At 43.3% G+C, this 22,353-nt stretch overlaps 1 protein-coding gene across 4 annotated transcripts in view; it reads left to right on the top strand.

Moving 5' to 3' along the window:
• Nucleotides 1-22,353, top strand: part of LOC107223992 — a 59,880-nt gene that overhangs the window by 23,853 nt on the left and 13,674 nt on the right. The gene's annotated exons all lie outside the window — the stretch shown is intronic.

Below are 22,353 nucleotides of genomic sequence, written 5' to 3'. Positions count from 1 at the left end.
AGGTGAGTCTACTGCTTATCGACGCGTTTGGAACAACGTTTGGATTTTAGAACTATAAAAGGATCAAATTGATTGAACGATAAAAAGGTGAATGCTTAGGACAGGGTCAATAACTGGTACTCTTACCTTATGGGTTTTCAAATGAACTGTCAAGTGTCCACCAAAAAGTGAATGATAACGTAAGTGTGCCAGTTGTTGACCCTGTCTTAATTACTGACCTTTTTTCGTTGTATCTGTTTTATCGTTAGTTCTAAAATTACTCAAAAATAAATTCGTACTGTCTGAATTGATTTTAGACATCGAGAAATTACAATTTGTGCCATCGCCAGATTATAGTTTTGTAAAGCAAGAGGTTCTACAATTGGGTCCAAACGCGTCAATAACTGGCACCCTTACCGGAGTCGTTCGACAAGTCACAAGAATGGCGCTAATTAGCAATCTTGGTTCAATCTGAACTTGTCGCTTTCTTTCGAATGTCAGACTTTTGCTATCCAGCAACGTCGTCTTAATTGTACTACATTTTATGGACACTTTTTACGCACGGAGATGGTCCTCCTCACCTCTACCCTCCGTAATCCTGTTCCAATGACGCTTTCGATTTCTTGGCTGTAAGCGCGAGGTCCATTGGTCTATAAATGTACACCCGAAAGACTCGAGACACTCGTTTACTTTCGAGCTTGCTGTACACCAGCATCGGTTGAGTAATCCGTTCCGTAAGTCTGACCTTTGCTGGTTAGTGTGTGACTAATTGCAAGCTGCTGCAGGCTTTCTGTTACAGAAGCCTCGTTCTTTTCTTTCTCTCTCTCTCTCTCTCCCCTTAGTCTCTACTTCTCCCTCTTATCTATCATCCGTCTTTTATTTTAATGCACTCCGAGATAAGTCTTTGTTATTATGCTGATTCTGCACTGCGCTAATCAATTATTATACGCTCTCGTTATAGCTGCGTTGTGCATCGTACATGTGCGGTAAGGAATTCACACTATTCGAGTATATGAAAGTATTCAAAAATTAACAGGTTATAATTTATATCAGTCCTAATTTCCTCGTTTCTCCTCATCGAACGAAATAGAATCGGGAAAAACGGCTGCTAAATCACGGTAATTGCGGTTTAAATCGGCTGTGCAATAACGATAGACAGAGACGGAGAGGAAGAAAGAGAGAGAGAGAGAAAGAGAGAGAAGACGAACGAGACGCTCGCGTCCGTCGCGAGATTCATTGATAAGTCTTGAAACGCGTTTATCTTGAGCATAATTCATGTTCGTTTCGCTGCCACCGGAAAAGAAAGAGTAACCCGGTTTACAGGTAGATAGATGTACGTGTGAAACAGAGGTAGAGGTATACCTGCGTAATGTTACTGCAACAGCGAAGATAGCAAAGTTGATATTCCTGATTTAGCTCGCTACTCGAATCCCTTATATATAAGTAATATATCGATCATCGTACGCCCGTGTGCGAGAAAGAAAAAAATGTCTCTCTCTCTAATTGATCACTCCTTCGGATTTACATTCTTTGCATAATATAAATCCGCGAATTATAGCTTCGCATCATTCTGCTATGCTGTGTTGATTCATACTCTCCGCTGTAATCCAGACGGCTTATTTTATTCACACCGGTCAAGTGGCTAGGATAGATCCGTCTTAATCCTCATTAACATGTGTGTGTGTCCGGGTATTAATTAGGTTTATCGTAATTGGCACTCGACTACCGAAGTCATGTATAATGAGAAATTTAAACTGCACGCGAATTGTTTTGAAGACGTATTTTTTATTTTTTATTCCGTTTTTATTTTCGCCAGTGGGCCTTCAGCCATTAGATATAAAAGTTACGTGGCATTCATGACCTGCCTCAACTGGCGCCTCATCATCATAAATTGGGTCGTTGATTATTTCCTTTTCATCGAATCCGCGTCGGAGGAGAGAATAAAACGACGATCATACTTTTTCCCCAAGTTTTTAACGACCGATGCTGGATGGGATGATTTTTTTCTTCTTGTCGTTTTTTTTTTTTTTTTTTTTCTTTCCACTCTCTCTCTCTCTCTCACGCGGTCCTTTTGACCTGCCTCAACTCTCAACCAGCTCCTCCTCAGACACGTGCTTGAATGCAATCATAGAGTGTATAACGTTCATCGCACTCAACTACCGTGAACTATTAGATATACGAAGTCACGTACGTTACGAGACGACGACGGCGAGCTAGCTTCTAGCTTATGTTTTCGAGCGAAAGTTGAAACCGCACAAAGTTCTCATCAAAGACAGGCTTTTTGTCATTTCACTCGAGCAACGCGACAAGAAACGAATTAGATAATAACTTACGAAGGTCCAACGCATGCGTATATAATGGCATTAAACGGTAAAAATGTTGGTATCGAAGAAAAGGAAACGCCTGATGCAGTACGCACGGTAAACGCAGTAGCTTAACGGCAACGCAAAAGGAGAGAAGAAGAAGGCAAGCGATTTCTTGTTCAATAAACCGACTTATTCCCAATGAGATTGAAACATTACTCGCTTGATCCTGTGATTTGTTACGGAAAGGATTACGCCGGTATAATCGTCCTTCGGCTCACCGCAGCATCCTTACATCCAGACATCGATGAATATCGTATTTCTTACACCTCCGGTACACGTGTTGCAAAGATAAGCTGCGTGGCGTTTGATTGCTAAAGAAATCTCTCTTGCTTAGCTGAATCGAATCAACAGGTGGGCTTCTCGCTCAAGCTCACGGCTCTTGTCTGGGTTATGGAAGTTTACGGAATCTGAGGACGTAAATAGTCGGGGATAAAACGTTTTCTATTAAGTAAACTGAAAGGCAATCACGTGGATTGTTGTTGAGTGTGGAAATAACGGGGGAAAAAATTAACTGCCAGACAAATCGCGACTATCGAGCATGCAGTCGAGGAACCGTGCAATTGGTCGTGGAGTGTGGTAATAATTCTTTACTAACATCATCGTGGGGCAAAAGGAACTACGACGAAGGTGAATTTGCGGTGAGGAAGTTGACAACGAATGGACGGAATCACGGTATACATGCGAAACAATTAAACGGGCAATTAGCAACGTGGAGTTGTTTTTACACCGGTTACCACTGTTCAGCGCACCGTGTAACCTGGATTTATGCGATACTGAAAGCGAATAGTATTATACACACTGTATGGTAGAGGCGCGTGTAAAACGAGTAAATATCAAATAAATCAGAAAATACCGGAGATGTTAATTGGCTCTGATGGTCTGCCAGTGATTTAATCAACCCGTTTAACGATCGGATGCAGTCTCGCGGGTTATTCGTGAAATGCGTTTAAACGATCCTCGAGCGAGGCGAAGGGTGTGGACACTTATCGCGGGCGTGAAGAGCCTCGTTCCTCGGATTCCTGTGGACCGTAAAACGAGGGAGCTCCGTTGAGTAAACGACGATTGAAAATTCCTTCGCTCATTGCGCCGCTTTATCATCCCTCCTCTTCGCGGAGGAGGAATAGAAGAATGATCGGTAAACGGTGGTGGTGTACGAGCGAGGCGTTAAGAGCGTCGAAGGCGGGGCGATAGGCTCGATTTTAGGCAAGAACCAAGATGGAGACGAGGGTGAGGGAGGGCGGAAAGGTTGGGTCGTTGCACCCCGGACGGTGTGCTGCGTGTTTGCTTTCGGTTTATTGGGTTCGTTTGTTTGAGTTTCATAACGCTGACACGGTATAGACAAAAGGAAACAACGAGAAACCGTCTCTCGTAGGTACCTGAATAGTAGGAGAGGAAAACACTGCGTGGAGAGAGAGAGAAGAGGGAACGAACGGTTTTTACTCCCGCCTTGAAATAGTCGGACGTAAAATTATCCCCTTCCTTTTGTCTGGTCATGTTTATTCTTCTGTTGCACAGACGCAATATACGCGAAGATAGGTCGTACCGTTCATTCTCGTTCACTTTACAATGGTAAAAGTCGAGGACTCGGAGAAGGAAACACCTCTCTTATACCAAAGTACAGCTTTAACAACACCCTGATACTCTCGGACTGCGACAAAAAGGGGCTGTAACTTTACTTACAGTATCACGCGTAACAACTTTTACACAATAGCTGCACGGTGGTGCTCACGGTCCGTCCGTCTGTCTGTCTGTTTGTCTGTCTGTCTGTCTGTCTGTCTCTAAATCAGTCGGGATAACCGTTTCGATGCTCACGCATATACAGTTATCCTCTGAACGCTGGGAATGATGTCCTGGTGAGGTCCTTAAGCACACCCGCCTACATTTAACCCTACCAAGGTTCGTGTAAACTTGCTTTCAAGGAAACTGAATCTAAAAATCCTCTATTGACCCTCTATGTCATAAAAATTCAAGGACAAACCCTACGTCGAATTTCCAACGCCTAAAAATTAAAGTACCAAATCCTACGTTGACGTTCTCGGTAAACGATTGAACTCATTTTCACCATTACCACAATCATTTGAGCCTAAACTTGGCGAATTGGTAAATTTCGAATATTTTTAGCGTCAAAGTAGGGTCTGATATTGTGTTGAAATAAAACCTACTCTACCATCTTCAATCCCTATCTAGGAGTCCCTTTAAAGTAGGCGTTAATCTTCGACTCGTGCAGCCCTTCTCTTGAGATTCGTGTACTCCTTGTTGATGTCCAGAATGTGGAAACGGGCTGCCGTAGCTCTTATAGTAAGAAATGTAACCTGCTGCCCGCTCCCCGAAACTGAGATATGAAAAATAAATCAGCATCAGTCGTAAACGCTGTGCCCTCGGGTTACGCGTTAGGCTGCAAGCTGCGCGGTTAAGTCGCACTTAAAAGTCGATAATGAATGGCTGCATTCAGGAATGATTGAATCCGAGTGTTAAATCAAAATCGCTGTTAGAATATCGAGTGCATGCAAATTCCGTACGCTGAAATATACGGCCGCGATGGGTTCGCCGGTCCTGCGTGCTTTCACGCGTATAAACCCGTCCGCCCCCCCCCCCTCCTCTAAGCACCGGAATTGATTACGCGGCCGTCCCCGCGGGTTGGTTTACGACGTGCCCCCCCCCCCCCCCCCCCCCCCACAATCAGCCCAAAAGAGAGAGAAAAGGAGAAAGAGAAAGAGGGATAGAGATATCGAGAGAGAGATATCGAGAGAGAGAGAGAGAGAGAGAGAGAGAGAGAGAGAGAGAGAGAGAGAGAGAGAGAGAGAGAGAATCCGACCAACTTCTCTGCTCGACTCTGGTTTGGTGGGACCGATCTAGGAAAGGACACCGATACAGACGACGAGGTCGCACGCTGTGACCAGAGATTGGGGCAATTCTAGGCTGCATGGTTGTTGTCGTTATGGGTCTCTGGAGGAGGAGCTGAGAGGACCGCTTCTTCTTCTTCTTCTTCTTCTTCATCTTCATCTTCTTCTTCGTATTCTTGTTCCTCTCCTTGGCGAACTGTGTAATCGGTTACGAGAAGTTTAGATAAACTCGCCTGGACGACAGTAATGCATGCATACGATGACGACCCAAGCCTCGTGCCACTTCTTGTCCCTTGTCAATGGGGATATAGAACGGCAGATAAAGACCCTGCCGGTACGCCACTGAGCCAGTTAATTAATCCCGGACACGCTACATGCTTCTGTATATGGGGACGGAAAAATCCCGCGTCCCTTCTTCTTCCTGGGCCCGTTGCTGACCATTCGACGCCCTTCGTACCTGGTTTACGGAACCTCTGGCGCTGGGGCAATGGACCAGCTGCATGCCAACGAGATTCGAGATAAGCTAGTCGCGATGTTTTCGCTTTTTCTCGCGACGACGAAAAGGCTCATCTGTTGTAGATATTTGACATCTGGAGACTGGAAAAAAATTTGATGTGGACATCTGTGAAATATTTTTTCGTGTCAATACAACACTATTTGATGTCAATGATTAAAAGGGTCATTTGTTGCAGATATTGGGCATTTTAACACTGTAAAAAAATGTGGTGTGGAGCTTTATAGAATATTTTTTGACGTCAATCTAATACTTACGTTCTAGTTCTGAATTGACTGTAAAAATTCTTCTTTAGTAGTCCACGGCATCCACTGTTGGTCAATTTTAACACCGTCGTTTTTCATAGTCGTTTTCCTCCTCTTTGAGTAAACTCATGGGTGTGTTGAATTTTTATGGAATAAAAATCGTCCTGGAGTTTTGTATTTTTGTCAGCTCCAGATAATTGTTTTCCATTTCAATGTTCGTAGCAAATCGAATGAAACACGTATTTTCATTCTACGTACCTAATTTTTTGAAAAATTTTGAGGATATGGTTCACAATCTTTAACTTAACTGAAACTTGTTTAAGCGTAGATAGCTAGTAGATCTTGTTAACCTCTCACCAATTTTTTCATCCTTCAAAATTTCGTGCTACAGTTTTTGAGGTGATTAATATTCAACTTTCTTTCAACCTTTTTCCAATAATTTTGAGATCGATCGACACGTCATGTCAGAGACCAACTCGTCCTCAGATTTGTTTCTTTACTGTTGAGCTCTTCAAAATTAAAGAAATTTAAAAAGTGTTATGAACTTTGTGAAAAAGTTGAAAACACGTTTTTACCTTTCTCAACATCTTATCACCTGTTAAATCTCGTTATTCCCTTGGGCAAAAATCGTATTTGCTCAAGCGAGCGCGACTCGAACCCATCACTGGAATTGATCGCGCGTTTCCTGTCATTGAACTTTCACGAGGCTTCGGTCGCAACTATACACACTCTCGGACCGAGAGGAGCCGCTTTCGGTCTTTTAGCCTCGTTTCAGAGAGCAGCATCATCGGGAGGATCACGAGAAAGTGGAGGGGGAGGAGAAGGAGGAGGAGGGTGAGGGTGAGGGTGAGGAATTCGCTCGATTCATTTGATACCGCGACGAGGAGAACGCGTGTGTACCGAGATTAGCACCACGTTTACTCGTCTCTCGCTTTTGTGTCTGCGAGCTTTTTTTCTCTCTTCCACTCTCTCTCTCTCTCTCTCTCTCTCACTGCAGTTGTTGCTCTCGTTCTCGTTCTCCTTCGTATTTTTTCAGAACCTGCGCTCTCGACTCTCGAGTGCGCCTCTTATCTAATGTCTAAAAGTCCCTCCCCGTTCTTCGTCTTCGAGTGGTGAAGAGAGACTCCGCAGCAGAGACTCCTGGAAACACACGAAAATACAGAGACTACTTACACCGTAGCTTCCGGATAGTTTTTTTCCCCTACATCAGACAGACTAAGAAACGCGCGTCTAATAATAATACAAGCTCGTGTCTGGGCTTGTAATAGATGTGAGAAAAGAAATTCCGCCCTCTCTCTCACTCTCTCTCTCTTTCTTACTCTCTCTCGATAGAAGTAGGAAGCCCGTGTTCCTTTCCTCCGAGAGACACACTTCAACCCCCGGAATCGTTTCGTTCCGCGTCTTCGGGGCGGGCCGTTAATCAGGGTATTACCTATTACGTCGTTGACACCCTCAGGAATGCCGCGGCTTTCTGGATGTCCAGTCGAATCTCGATGCGGCATCTATTCCTTCCCATGCAGGGAAGGTTAATAAACTTTTTACGACCCGCTTTTCTCTCTCTCTTTTTATCCCCCCCCCCCCCCCCCCATTCTTGAGGGTTAACTTTCCTCCGGAATCTAGGAACAGTCAATGAAATCAGAAAAGAAGACGCGATGGAATATAAGAAATTATTTTTCACCTTCTACTCCGTTCGCGCGATAGTTGAATTCAAAAATATCCTACGGAATTGAAATTTAACAACATCGTTTAGTTTATGCAATAATTAACGAATCATTGAGACCGATACGAAGATTGAACATTTTACGTTCAGATAACAAGCCACGAAGACTAGTCGTTTTTAGCATCACTCTTTCTTTTTTTTCTTCTTCTTATTTTTTTTTTTTTTTTTTTACCTATATATAAAGTGCAGCCGTAATAATTATCAATCAACAATTTATTTATACAAATCGCCTCGTTTTCGCCGGGGTACCGCGTTGTTTACAATGCTTTTAATTAATCAGGATTCCACCTTACGTTCGGAAACCGACCGTTATATTGGTCGCTTAATTAGGACTCGAGGTGTTTCTGCAGGCGCATTTAAACTCTCCGGTGTTATATTCAGCATCGAGCTAATTGGTTACACGCAGCGAGCTTCGTCGTAGGGTTCGAGGCAGTGAAAAAATAATTTTAATCACACCGTAATGCGCTCTCGTAATAAACGTCCGTCATCTCTTTTCTCGGTCTCGGATCATCGATCATTACCTGGATCCATCATCCCGGTTTGATAGGGTTCTATAAATAGTCACGTCTAATCGCGAGTCGTTTGATTAGAGAAGATTTATGAAATAGAAGAAAAGAAACTGTTCATATAATTATAACGTAGCGGGATTTTCGTAATCTGGCGCCTCGGGTTTTCTGTGTACACACGAATAATTGTCGAGAGTATACGTGTAAGCGTTTTTTATCGGGAGTCTCGATCTGACTCTCCCTTTTAAACTCTCCTCTCCCCAATTATAATTAAAAGACGATTTTATATACCTGTATTAGTCACCAATTATATAACGTGATTACCATCCCTCCCCCTCCTTGTATTCCTCATTCTTTTCTACTTCGTCTTCACTTTCGAGGCTGATATACGCTTCGATAAAATTATCTTCTCATTCTCGTGTTTCAACAACTGCAGGTTTAAAAATAACAATCATTTTTCTTCAACCGTATATCGTTGAGGGAATGTAAAGAAGGAGATTTGGAAACGTTCAAGATTTCTTTTCACCTGCACATGCTAGAGAAAATTGTCACCGTTCCAATATACCGAAGTAATAAGTTCTGAAAATAAACCGTCGTCGCTGCAGCATTCAGCCGTGGCGAAAAGGTGACAAAAATATTCGACCGTGTCGAATCTTGCTTTGCAGTCACGGTATTTGAGTTAGCAAGGTTAATGTTACCGAATATTGAAAAAAAAAAAAAATCGACGCTTCGCTAATTTAGAAAGAATTTGAAGGGTTGTTTGCTTTACTGCTCGGTTGCTTATTCTCCATCTCGTAGAGAATTCCAAAGCATGTAAATAATGTGGCCGAAGTTAGTAACGCTATCCCTTTGAAATTAGAAGTTGGTGACTTTTTGCGTTAGTGAGTTTGAAGCTGGTGGTTCGTTAACCCTTTGAAGCATGCATTATTCCTTGCGGTCGAATTCCTTGAAACTGGGTATATAAGGGTATAAATATCGAGTAACCGATTCAAAAAAAGTATCTCATGTATATGAAATGCGGTATCGCTAAGGATTAACGTAACGAAACATCAGGTAAAAAATCATTATACGTATCAATTTTAAAATGTCATTCAAGGAGTTGGCTTGTAAAAATAATTATTTTATTTTCGTTGTCATGGTTTATTAAATTTCGGACATTGCTACAAGGGTGCGAAGGTAACAATTTCACCTAAACATGCATCGTTGAAGTAACGTTACTAATTTCATCCTCATTCAAAGTGGACAATCTTTCATGAAAACCAACGAAGCTGAATCCCATCTTCGATTCACCCCGCAAAACACTCATCTTCATCTTCGTCTTCTTCTTCTTCTTCTCATCTTCTTCTTTCGGGCTCGTGCCGAGCGAACAGAGCGCATTATTACGTGGCATAATCCCGGCTCGCACCCTGTCGCGAGTATTAGCCGTGTAGGTGCGTATAAATATGTATAAATACAGGGCGCCCAGCAGCCTCTCGGCATCAGCATCGGCATCAGCATCTTCTCCTCGAGTCGTCGTTGTCCTCATCCCACGAGTTTCGATAATCCTTTAGAAGCGCCGACAACGACGACGAGGAGAGTCTCGGGTGCGCATCGGGCTGCAGACTCTTCGTAATATATTATGTATCTTTGAATCTGTCGTCGGTGTTGCGAGGGAAAAAGGGTCGCCCCCCTTCCCCGGCCCTCACCCTTACACCCTTCATTTTTCAATATTACCCACGATACATCATTTAATGATAAATAATATTGGGACAAGAGCCTCGGACCTGCAACGCCGCCGCCAATCGGCTTCGATCCTGATTAGAAGGATGCCCGGGTCACTGACTCTTCATTCTTCTTCTCTTCTTATCCCCCCTACCATTTTTACTCACCCTTTTCTCGCCCCCTCCGGCAACTCATCCGGGTTCATTAGGCAGCCGAGGTGCCCGGCTCGTTCGATCAGTTTCCGATCTCCATGTGTCGTGCTTTTCGATCGATTCGTACGTGGCGCATGCTTCGAAACTTCCCGGGACATTTAGGGACCTGCAATTACCGATGACGTCCGTTTGGCTCTCTGGGGGGTCGGCGTTTCTTCTTCTTCGCCTCCTTCTTCTTCTTCTTCTTCTTCTTCTTCCGATCTTGTTCCTCTCCTACGGCAGAAACAAACGATCGGTTATCGAACAATCTGACCTTCTCGACCTTGCGACTCGAAGCAGGACTCTCGAGAGAGGATCGCCTTTCCAGTCACTATTATGTATTTGATTTCACCTTATTCTCTCCTCTTTCTCCCATTCCCTTCTCTCTCTCTCTCTCGGTGATTCCTACTCTCCTCAGCAGCACTTCTCGCGGTCAGATCAGACGGACGATAATCGGGGTGCAAAGCGGTTGGATTCGAAGGCCAGATCCGTTCGCCGATAAATCATTATAACGCAGAAGGAAAGTTGAGTAAGAAAGAAACCATATCAGCCAGCTCTATTAACCTCATCGATACTCGCTTGCACACAGCTGTGCTGCAATAATTTTCATAGGCCAGAAAGAATCGGTCGAGGAGCGAAAGTATTCAGGGCTGTTTAGTGGACACCCTAATCCCTCTTTCGTCACCTCTCACCAGCTCCGGGGAATCAGAAAACAGCTGTTCCGGACCTGAAGTTATCGAGTCGCTAGGGTATTTCGGGATCCCTCGGCTTCGTAATCGATTCCTACGCAAATCGGAGAGTAAAACGGAAGAGAGGAGCTCTTACGTAGGGCTTAAAGATCGTAAAGTAGGTTTGATTGCGATGCAATATCAGAACCTAATTTGACGATAATTATGTTCGATATTTATCGATTTAACGAGTTTAGGATCAAAGTAGGGTATGTTTGGAACCTCCTTTGACCCTTCGGAGGTTGGGTTAAGCCTGCTCGCTTGAAACCTTCCTTCAACGCTCAAAATCCTAACCAGCTGATAAACGTTCATCGATTCTGATTGATTATGATCCAATATATTGAGTCACAGATCCAGTGGAGGAACTGTAGATCGAATAGCGTGAAAATGGTTTCAATCTCCTTAAATTTTTATGACTTAGAGGGTCAACGCAGGATTTCTAGGTTCAGTTTCTTTGAAGGTAGGTTCAAACGAACCTTGGTAGGCGCTGACTTTCGATTCCGAAACTTTCGTCCTGCGGCTTTGATCCGCGTCGCTGAATGCGTCAAAGGATTACCCGATTACTCGATTACCCCTGATCGCCGCCTTCGCGCTCACGTTCGCTCCGAGATAGCTCTGTTATTTACCGATGAATAATGCATCTTTGCAGCGCAAGGCGGCAAGCCGGCAAAGCCGCTTGTATAACGTCAAGGTGCGAGGTAAAGCTTGTTGCTCCGCTCACTCTTGTCTCTAACACTGTGAAATTCCACCTCGTGTCAATCAACGATTTAATCAGCGAGAGCCTATCTTTTCTCTCCTGCGCTGCATCTGCTGGTCACTCTCTGCTGCCAATGGTATATACATATATAGATAAATGCACACGTATATATAAGCGTTTATACTCTGGCATATCTATCGATCTGAAACACTCGGGACTCTCTCGCGCCGTTTTAACAAGCCCTTCAAGACCTCGGATTATCCGCATCGTCGCTGTTCCTCATCCTTCCCCCAGTCTTATAACACGCCTGCAACGGTGTGAAAATGTAACAAACCACACACGATTTTTTTCTACACTATCATCAAATCATTGTCGGTCACTTTATTTTTCCTTTAAAATTTTGCTCAGAAACACCATTTCTCGTTTACTCTTACGTGAAATACTCGCATCCTGGTTTATATTTCACGGTGACAATCTTAATGCTCCTTAAATCTTGCCGCGGTACAAGTTGGCTAATCGCATAATTGCGCTCCGTCGACTGCAACGGGAACCTTGTTTTACCAAAGTTATGAAACAACGTGAAAACAAATAGACTATTTTACCAACCCATGAGGTATCACACGGACCGTATAGAATTACCCGGTGCCATGATATTAAGTAGCGTATAACGTGCAGCGATACGGCGTGATACGGTGAACGTAACTTACAGGGTGGAACGACGAGAATAAAACAAAACCTCCTTCATCTACAGGGCGTAACTTTCTGGGAACTCCGTAGGTTGTCTAATTAATGACCGGCTTAACGATGCCTGAGATAATCGTAACACCAATCGAATATCGATCGTGATGAAAATCGAAGGACGAGAAGCAGAGGCCAAAATCAGAAATCCGTGCCAATACATCTTTTTACCACGTAACAAGGACCGCGACCGAACACCTGGATGACTGACCTGCGATCTGCGGCGTGCAGCGACGATCGGACCACGAGACGAGACGATTTTGAATGAGACGTTCTCCGAGGTGGGAACCAGACAGCGACGGCCTCCATTTGTCTCACGGTAGCCGGAGGCCGGCTTCTCACATGATGGTTATATTTAGTCGGGCAATATTTCGGGACACCCTGTAGCCCGAGGGAATCCGGTGTCCGAGCACAAAATCCGCGTTACGCGGCACCGGACGAAGAAGATTCTTTAACCGTTACAATGTCGTTCTGACATTTCGTTTTTTCTTACGTCTGACCAAAAAATTTTCTACTCGATACTCCGTCCGCGGTGTCGCTGGAGGTGTAAGGAAATTCAATACGTACATCTGTGTATATATATATGTATGTATGGGGCATTCCGCGTCAAATTAGCAGTCGATTTACTTCACCCTCTTCGATTCTGAACACATTTTAGTATCACGTTTTTATCAACCCAAAAGAGTCTCGGGATTTTTTTTTTAAAGATTTTATTCAGCCACTGGTGAAGTTTATACAAAATCGCGAGACCAGTTACGAAAACGTCGTTTCTTAAAGTCTTTGAAAAATTCACACTGATTTTATGATTCATCGTCGAGAGAGAACGTCGGTTTTGGATTGACACGTTGCAAAAAAATCAAACCAATTCGATTAGCCTGACAGATGACCGTTGACCGTATTTTTTCACGTGCGCATGGATAGCAGAACAGGTATATACATTGTTAATTACGTTTCATTAATTTATGTCTCACGAGTAATTTGGAAGTCCAAGAATTACGATTCGCCTCCGTTAGAATGAAAAACTTGAGTTACGTGGTGATAAAATGGCGCCGACAACAAGGCTCTGACGTCACGAGGACACTTTCCATTAACAGTCTGCAATTCTATCCAAGCCGTGCCCTCAGCGTTGTCGACGGGACAGTTTTTCTCTCATCGTCCCGTGGGTCGCTGGAAATTCGGCAGACCGACGATTTTATCTTACCACGCGTTCAACGGGCCGGATTCCCGCTTCTGACCCAATTCTATTAACTGGCTTGTATTTGAGGCTACTTTTAACCGGCGTCGCCACGTGTTCGTTCCATCTTGTCAACCATCCGGGAGATAAAGATGAGAAGGAAGAATATATCCGTCGAATGAATTCGCGATTTGTCTTTGCGTAGGTGTGACGTATGTATCGAAGAGAGGCACGCGCCAGGAGTAATGGAAAGCGGATGAAATTGAAGAGGAAACAGGTGTGAAAAGAAATAAACGAATAAAAAATACGGGCACTGTTCCTTCTCGTAATCGGGACTTTTTCTCTCCGTGCCGCTGCTGCAGATGTTGTATATTATTAATTGCCTCGAGGAGTCGAACCGATGGTAATAAAATCGAGTATTCTACGCGTCTATAAACTTTGGAAAATTATACCCGGAGGTGGGGGGCATCCCTTCTGCCCTAGTTTTTTGCCCTTCTTATTTCACTCCTTTTTATCTTCTCCTTTCTCCCCCGTGGCGTCAATCTCGCACATGCCGGCGTCTCATTCTCGATAAGTCTACGGACGCGACGCGTATGTAAGTTATTAAACAAGCCCGAAAGTGTTCATAAATTCCGATCTCCACGATAAATTCTTTCCGATACTTCGACAACGTACGAACGAACTACCATTTTCGGGTAACGTTACACTCCTCGCATGCCTTAAGGGCGTTATGGAAACATTGCGATAACCCTTAGGGACCTCGGGTGCGTTAACTAGTTACTAGTTTATGGCCGAAGATTACACGCGATGCCGAAGGACACCGAAGGAAATGCCACGTGGTGCAAGGATCAACCAGATCTCTGCATTTTTATGGCCTGAATTTTAATCGGACGGATTTTTTTTTTTTTTTTACCCCTTTTTACCCAGTCCCACGACTATCGATTTTCGGGGAACTTTGGTTACTTACTTACTTACTTACTTACTTACTTACTTACTGACTGACTGAGTTACTTGACTCGTGATACATTCGGAGGTGTGAAAAGTCGGGACTATGATCGGTCTAGACGTGGATGAGAACGCGATTCTTTTCCTCTTCAGGTAGCTGCCGTACTGCGGAGAAAGTGCGTGGGCGTTTCTGATCGTCAGAGTATAAAGAGGAGTCCGCACTTCCTCCTCCTCCTCCTCCTCCTCCTTCTCCTCCTCCTTCTCCGCTTCTTCTTCTGGTTCGACCTTGGCCTCGAAAGTAAGACCTCGCCGCTCGCGATGCAACGTCGGCGGCGGCGGCGGCAGTTGCGATGCCGTTTTCACTTTCATCCTTCTTCCTTATACATAAGTAAACGCGATTAAGGATGTGTGGGAAGTACAGTCGCATAAAAAAAGCGTACGAAGAAAAAAAAAAAAAAAAAAAATGAATTAAAAAATAGTTTTTCACACTAATCAATTACCAAGAAAAATAGTCACCGGCAATTACAGAAGTATAATTTAAAAAACATCCGACTGTAACAGATGTAACCGCAATTGTAGACAATGTTGTTAAAAATATATTTCTCTTGATCGATTCTGATTAACGGTAGGCAAATTTTTTACATATCGTTCGAATTAGATTACGGTTAAAAATCACGCGATTTCTCCGACACATTTTTTTTTTCCTTGTCGTTCTCGACAAGGCGTTTAGAGTCGACATTTAGAGTTAACGTTTCGTTTTTTTCTGATCAAAGATATCACGTCGATTATTATCCAGCTTCGGTTAAACTCGTCGAATCTTTATTTTCTCCCGGTTATATATCGAGAGATTTTTCATCGGACTGTACATCCCACGCGTTCTTAAGTATTACGGAGCGGCGGCAGCATGCATAATGCAACCGCGTTGTGGAAATTTGTTGTTGTCCGGTTACATTGAGTGTCGTGATTGCGGAGAAATTAGGGGAACGACGACGTCGTTCGTTTATCTCAATTATCGTAAACCCTCGGTAACAATTGATTATTCATTCCAAGTGGAGCATATTTAATAACTCGGATGATTTCCGGCCACACGTCGGCCTCTCGCTAACCAAGAAGAAGAACAAGGAGAAGAAGAAAAAGGACCTTTATCTCGAACCAGTGACTTGATTACTCTTATTTCAACGGTGCCACGATCCCGGGTCACTTCTCTCGCAATATACGAATGTTGCACTCGGGAACGAGTTTACAGGCATTTCGGCTCCACCCCAACCCCCCTTCCTCTTCTTCCTCTTCTTCTTTTTCTTCTTCTTCTTCTTCTTCTTCTTCTTCTTCTTCTTCTTCTTCTTCTTCTTATCACGGATTCAGTCACTCGTGTACGATAAAGCCCAATATTAATGGACTCGCCTCGCTATCTGGATTACAGAAAATACTTTTCTCTCTCCTGCCCCCCCCCCCCCCCCCGATAAATACATACATATATATAAAATTTTCTCTCTTCGGTTTTTGCCGTTTCACTCCCCCGCAACGTCTTCGTTGCGCCATCGCTCTCTAAATTGGTATTTTAATTTGTCTCTGTTGGAGTGATGAAAAAACTGTACAGAAAAGAGACAAGGCAACAAGGAAACGCGCGGTAACCAGCAAAAGGTAAAGAAAACTGGTCGGGGTGATGAGAAGATTGTTACACGTATAAAATTTCAATATTCACAGTCATATTTCTCATAAAATCTGGATCGTCATCTTCTTCACGCTTGTTAACGACGAAGTTAACGCGCTGCGACAAGCAGTTGAAGTCTGTTTTCCATACGGCTTGTGGCCAATCAGCTTAGAACTTCTCTCTCTCATCGTTAATGCATCACGGTTGCAAATTAACGTGTCGTTCGGATGAAACGTGTAAGTCGGTTTACAGCTGCCGCCTCTTCTTCTCATTCAGCATGCCGGTACGTAGACGACTTGTAATGCTCACAGCAACTCGGATAAGCATCGCCGTACTTATTTTATCGTCACGTTCGGCTCAGCTCGACCATTTCTTCACAGACATCCGCTCGATTCGTACGTGAATTACACGGGACTGTAAGAAAATAGTTCTTTTTTTAAGCTGCGTGGGATGTTTTTGGTCAATTTTGTGTTTGCATAAACAAAAAAGCGCAACGACAATCAAAAACACTACCATTTTGTTAAAATGAACTAAACAATGTTTCACGTAAAATTAAACAAACAATGTCGGATTTCGAGTCAAACCTGAGTTTCACTCTGAATAAAACTACATACACGAGTTTTCCGAAAAAAAACCTGACGCGATGAAATTTTTCGAGTATTTTTCCCGGTTTCAGTGAAAGAAGAGCCAATAATCGTCATTCAGTCCCTTGGGCCGTAAAATATCCAGTACCTAATATTCACTTAGTCCCTCTTACCGCACGCATTGTGCCCGCGGAGGAATCGCGTGTTTCATCATCGGCATCTGGTTCGAGCACCTGGAACACAGTCTCCGATTTCCATTTAGCACCATAGAGAAACTGCTTGCGGCTTGTTTGTTGCGTCCGATTGGCATCCCCTTAGATTCTTTATCCCTCTTCGGTTAACTCTCCATAAATTCCTCTTTTTTTTGCGCGCGTCGAGTGAGTGCCTTTTTTTCGCTCTTTATTCTCCACAAAATGCCTCTCACCCCCCCCCCCCCCCCCCCCTCCCCCCTTCCTCCTGTTCTCTATCAGATGGCTGGCTTGAAAGGAAACCGACCCTGTATCCTCTTTCAAAAAATCTCCCCTTCGAACGATTGGATTCTTCTTTATTCACCGCCGCACGAGTTAACTGGCCAATTTTATCCAGTACGTTTGTATAGCTCTCAACGCTGTTTCACGCCTCGAAAATATTACAAGCGATGCCTTAACGCGTTAAAAGAAATTTCCGACGCCACACGGAAGTCCGATCGTGAAGCATGAAATCGGGATTTTACTCGATCTCGTAAAAAATCTGACCCGACAATTTTCAGACGAAATAATAACTCGTCGAGTTTTCATACTTTATATGCACATTGTATACGCGACTTCGTTTATTTATCGTATTATAAATAACGTGTTTATGCATCTTGCGCGTGTGTGCGTAGGTTTCTTTTCTCTCCTTTTTTTCTCACACACTTACGAGCTGGACAGTTATCTCTCTTCCATTCCAGCTTCACTACGTCCAGTTGATCGGAATTATGCTGCCTTGGCGGAGAATTCGTAACGAGACGAAGTTAAAATTTAAATATATAAAATAAGAATATACTATTTAAAAAAAAAATACATTCGATCACCCAAGATATTTCTTTTTTCACGTCTCAATTTTCAGCCAGTGGCTGATCCGCCTCCATTATCCCCTTTTTTCTCCTTCGGTGAATAATCTTTCACGGAGGGTTAGATTCGTCTGAATTTCGTTTCCATCCATCGTTTCAAAATCAATTTCACAGTCATCACGGCTGGCCGGAATCTCTTTCCGGTTTCCGTAACGATTAGCCAGGGGCGATTTCACCTTCGATACTTCGTCGGGGAAGATAATAAACGTCGATTCGTGTGCGGTCCTCTCTACTTGGGAGTTTGGTTTCACTCTGTTCCATTCCATTCTCTTCCGTTACGCCGCGCGTTATACCTTCGAATCCGAACACCCATGTCAGTATTTTGTCAGGGGTGTGTATTTTAGGCCATGGGCGATAAATCAAAAAAGTGGGTCACCAACTCGGATGGCGATAATTCAGAGTGAAGGATTCAACGCGGTTACGAAATTACATTCTCGATTCTCAACCCGTAAAATTCTCTTTCTTTATCTAGTTTGGCCCGTTCGTTGACCTCTTGGATACCGCAGGTGTACCAATGGTTTAATAAATTTTGTTCAAATTCACTTGCTCGATTATTCCAAGGAAGCACGGAAACGACACGATGCTATAAAAGAAACGCGAAATCCGATCTGTCGATCTTGTGTCCGAACAGAGAAAAGAGAAGGTAATAATCTCGGGTCGAGAATTCCTTGGCTCTATGATTTGAAATTTAAGGCGATCCATTTCTCACGAGTCGTTTCGACGGTTTACTTTTACCTGTAATAATTTTCGAAATCATTTAGGTAGGAATCACTCTACGATTTCTGCGGCGGTTTTGTTGCTCCGAAAGCTCGGCGGGTCTTTCGTCGCGGGGATGGGAAAAGAAAGAAAGAAAGAACGAAAGAAAGAAATAAAGAAGGAAGAGTCGAAGCTCGGGATGGACGGAGATGAGGGGGAATAGAGTCTGAACGACAACGGGGAGAGCCGATTCTATTTTCGAGCAAGAGAATGACGCTAAACTGGTGCTTTGCAGTGACATAACCACCCCGGGTTACTGGCCTGCTGGTTCCTCCGCAGTCCCCATCCTCTATCTATATATCCTCATTTTCGTCTAATAATAACAACAGTGAAGAGAGTCAGAGAAAGCCGAGTACAACACGTGAAGCTTTATCATCGCTGCAAACGTCGTTTGACCGACGATCATGGAAGAAGAAGAAGAAGAAGGGAGAAGTGGAAGACGATAATCACGACGAAAAATTCAATCCCATCCGCAGCATACCGGCCTATTTTAGCAACTCATGATCGGTTGAACTCTCTTTTTCCTTCACTCTTTCTCTCTTTCTCTCTTTCTCTCTCTCTCTCTCTCTCTCTATCGCTGGTCTCATCGTCAGGTTCAAATGATCCCGACTTTATAAATAGGCTGCAAGTAGGTAACGGTTCAGCGCAAATCTGTCATCGGTTTGAGGAACCGCGTGGATCGCGCGTGACTTTGAAGCCAAGTCTGGACGCGAATCGTGGTCGTTTTTGCGCCGCGGCTCCCGATAATATTGATATAATTCTTTGACGAATCAGAGAACTTGCGCGAGTCGAAATATTCCTCTTCCGTTTCCGGTCGAGTTGCGACTCGGATTGCTTCGTTTCTTTGTCGACGAGCCGACCGAACCTCTGCGAAACATCCTTGGGAACGTCGACTTATCCGAGGACTAAGACTGAAAGAGTCGGAGCGAGAGGGGAAAAAGGAACAAGGTGACGACCACTTTCAAAGGGGACGCAGCGAGTCACTGCAATCAGCGAAGATGCCTGACGAGGGTCTCGCATTAAACGTGATTATTGATTAATGCCGCATAGCCATGCGGTTGACGCAAAGACGCAAAGACGCAAAGTTCAAACTTTGGAACGTCGGCCTTGATCGTCTTCTCCGGATTTTTCGTCATCGTCGAAGTCGCCTCTTTCCGAGTCAAAGCTTAGCGCCTAAATTTCACCCAACCAAGGTACGTGGAAACCTACTTTGAAGGAAACTGAACCTAGAAATCCTGCGTTGGGTCCGATATTGCGTTAAAATCGAATCCACTTTTCTATCTTTGAGCTCCTTCAAAGTAGGCGTTAAATTTCTACACGATTTGACATGGAAATTTGTATTATACAAACACCGTACGTACCTACGCTTGGTATGTTTTTTATGCAGTTGTAAACTCGAGCGGCGCGTGATTTAACCGTCTCACATATATGTCTGCGAACTATTTCGGTATCGTAGAGCGAATAATAGTCGAGTTATTGTACCGGCGCGGCGGTTGTATTTCATCGCTGGTCTTTCGACTGAAAACCACACGACGAGACTCGCATCGCGATTTACACTTATTGTGTGCCATATTTCTGCCGTATTCGCGTATGGATGTTCAACCTACCTACGGTCGCAAAGTCGTGAGTTTTGACAGAGACGAGGCGTGACTCCCTGCACGTAGACTCTCTTTCGCCAGCTCCCGGATGGATCACGCGGCGTGTATCATCGCCGTATCTCTTTGACATCGTCTGTGTAACGGGTGTGTGCACAGGTATACGGACACACTATATGTATGCCCGTATATTTGCTTGCTCGACAAAATTGTACGCGTTACATACTCACGCAGCAAAGCGTTTAAACAAACTTTTTACCTTTGCCTCGACGCGGAAAAGAGAAGGTTTCAGGTTTCCCGCGTCTTCCGTACTGTCATATGCGTGCCAACTTTTTTATTTCTCATTCGCTGATATCAAATTTTTCGTTACGTTAGTCATTCTATCCTCTTTGAATACCTCGCACTTGTTCGTTTCACAATTTTTTAGGTTTCGTACGATGTAAATTTTTTTTCTTTTTTTCTTTTTTCTTCTTCTTTACCCGACACGCTGCGGGAAAAAAAAAACCGCATACTTGTTGCGATAATATTACGTTACGTAATACTCCTAATATATTACAGGGATGTAATGAGTTACGGGAAAGTTTTACATAAAAGGGAAAGAGGTAAAAATCTCTGTGAGGATGTTCTAATCTAAGCTGTGGACGGAAAATCCGTCCGTATGACGTAAGTAGGTTTATAAGATTCCACAATTGCAGAATCAACTTGCCTTTTTGACCTTGACAATCGGTTTATCCGCATCCGTTGAGTTCAACGTTATATTATTATATTCACCACAACTGTGCATATGATGACTTTGAAATAGAAACCGCATCTTTCCGTGACTTATTGTACATGTATGGAAATATGTACAATTTATCTACCGTAAGAATATTCGTTCGGGATTTCTGTATTTAACGTTTAATGCTTCGGAACAAAAATCGCCTCTTTTTATTCCGTATAATGGTAGAAAAGTAGGTTCCATTTCAGTGAAATATCAGATAAAAATAGCCGAAATTTACCGATTTACCAAGTTTAGGATCAAAGTAGGGTACGTTTGTAATTGTAATTTACATCCGTATGATGATTTTTGTTCTCATCTCGTATTCTCCTGTCAAAGGACTATTAGGTATCTACAGCCCGTGCTCCTTTATTATTCAGATCCGTGTACAATAAGTTTTGAGGCATTGTTCATTCAGTCTTGATTGAATTTTAGAGACACCGCAGCCACGCCGCGAAGCTGTTTCATTTCTATATACGAAACGGTTTTAATATCTGATCTTGAGCAACGTGATTCTGATTAACAATTTGTTTATATTCCTTCTCGTCTAACAACGAGACGATTTTATCCAACGATCTCATCTCTCTCCCAGCGTATATATATATATATATATATACGTATATATATAACACCGGCTCTTGCTGCGCTCCTCGAACAAATCGTCTAATTGTAAGCCGGTAGGTACCACATACATGCATACGCGTAACAAGGATGCTCGAACTTTTTTTAGCCGGATCAAGTCCCGCTGCGTTCACAAATATCGTTCTAACCGGTCTGAGTGTCGAACTTGCCATTTATTTACAATACTTCTGCGACCGATTTGTCCAGACTGAGATTGAGAACGAAAGAAAAAGGATAGAAGTGAAAAGGCTACCGTAGCCGTAGCAATGCGAGAGAAATGATCATTCGGAGAACGGAAGCATCCGCGGACTTAATTAATTACACACGTATGTTTTTTTCCTTCTTTTTTCATTCTTTTTCCTCACGCATATTGTAACATTCGTCGAATCGAGAACCAGTTTAATATACGATATTCTCTTCTAGTTACCTCGATCGTTACCTCATCTCATAAATTTTCGCCAAAGAGGTTGCCCCACGTATGTGGTTAATCACTAATTAGCCGTCATTATTATCTTCGCCTCTTGAATTTACATTTTATTATCGATTCGTTTAGTAATTTTTATTCATTATTTCTCCTTGTCCTTCTCTTATTTAATCAAAAATTTATTCCACGTTAGTATAATAAGCGTTGAATTATTTTTCTCTCGTGCAAAAGATACGCCGAGACGGGATGTGACGATTACTTTTATGGCCAATGAATGTCGAAATCCGGTATAAAATTCCGGCTTTATTACAGCGTTATGCGTTCTTTGAGTGTTCAACAAGGTTTTACGGTCTCGCGACGGAAGGAAAAGTATCAAAGCTTATCGCATTGTATCGTGTTACTGGTTATTTACTATCACGTACCGCGGTTAAGGGAATTCATACTTATCGCTGGTAATAAGCTTGGCCTTTGATCATTATCGTCTCTTACTTTCCCTCCTCTCGAGACTTCCTTTTGCAACTTCCTCGT

Source organism: Neodiprion lecontei, chromosome 7 (genome assembly GCF_021901455.1).
Source record: "Neodiprion lecontei isolate iyNeoLeco1 chromosome 7, iyNeoLeco1.1, whole genome shotgun sequence".
Lineage (NCBI taxonomy): Eukaryota > Metazoa > Arthropoda > Insecta > Hymenoptera > Diprionidae > Neodiprion > Neodiprion lecontei.
The sequence above is the reverse complement of the archived record's forward strand: the minus strand, read 5'-3'. Positions and strand labels throughout refer to the sequence as shown.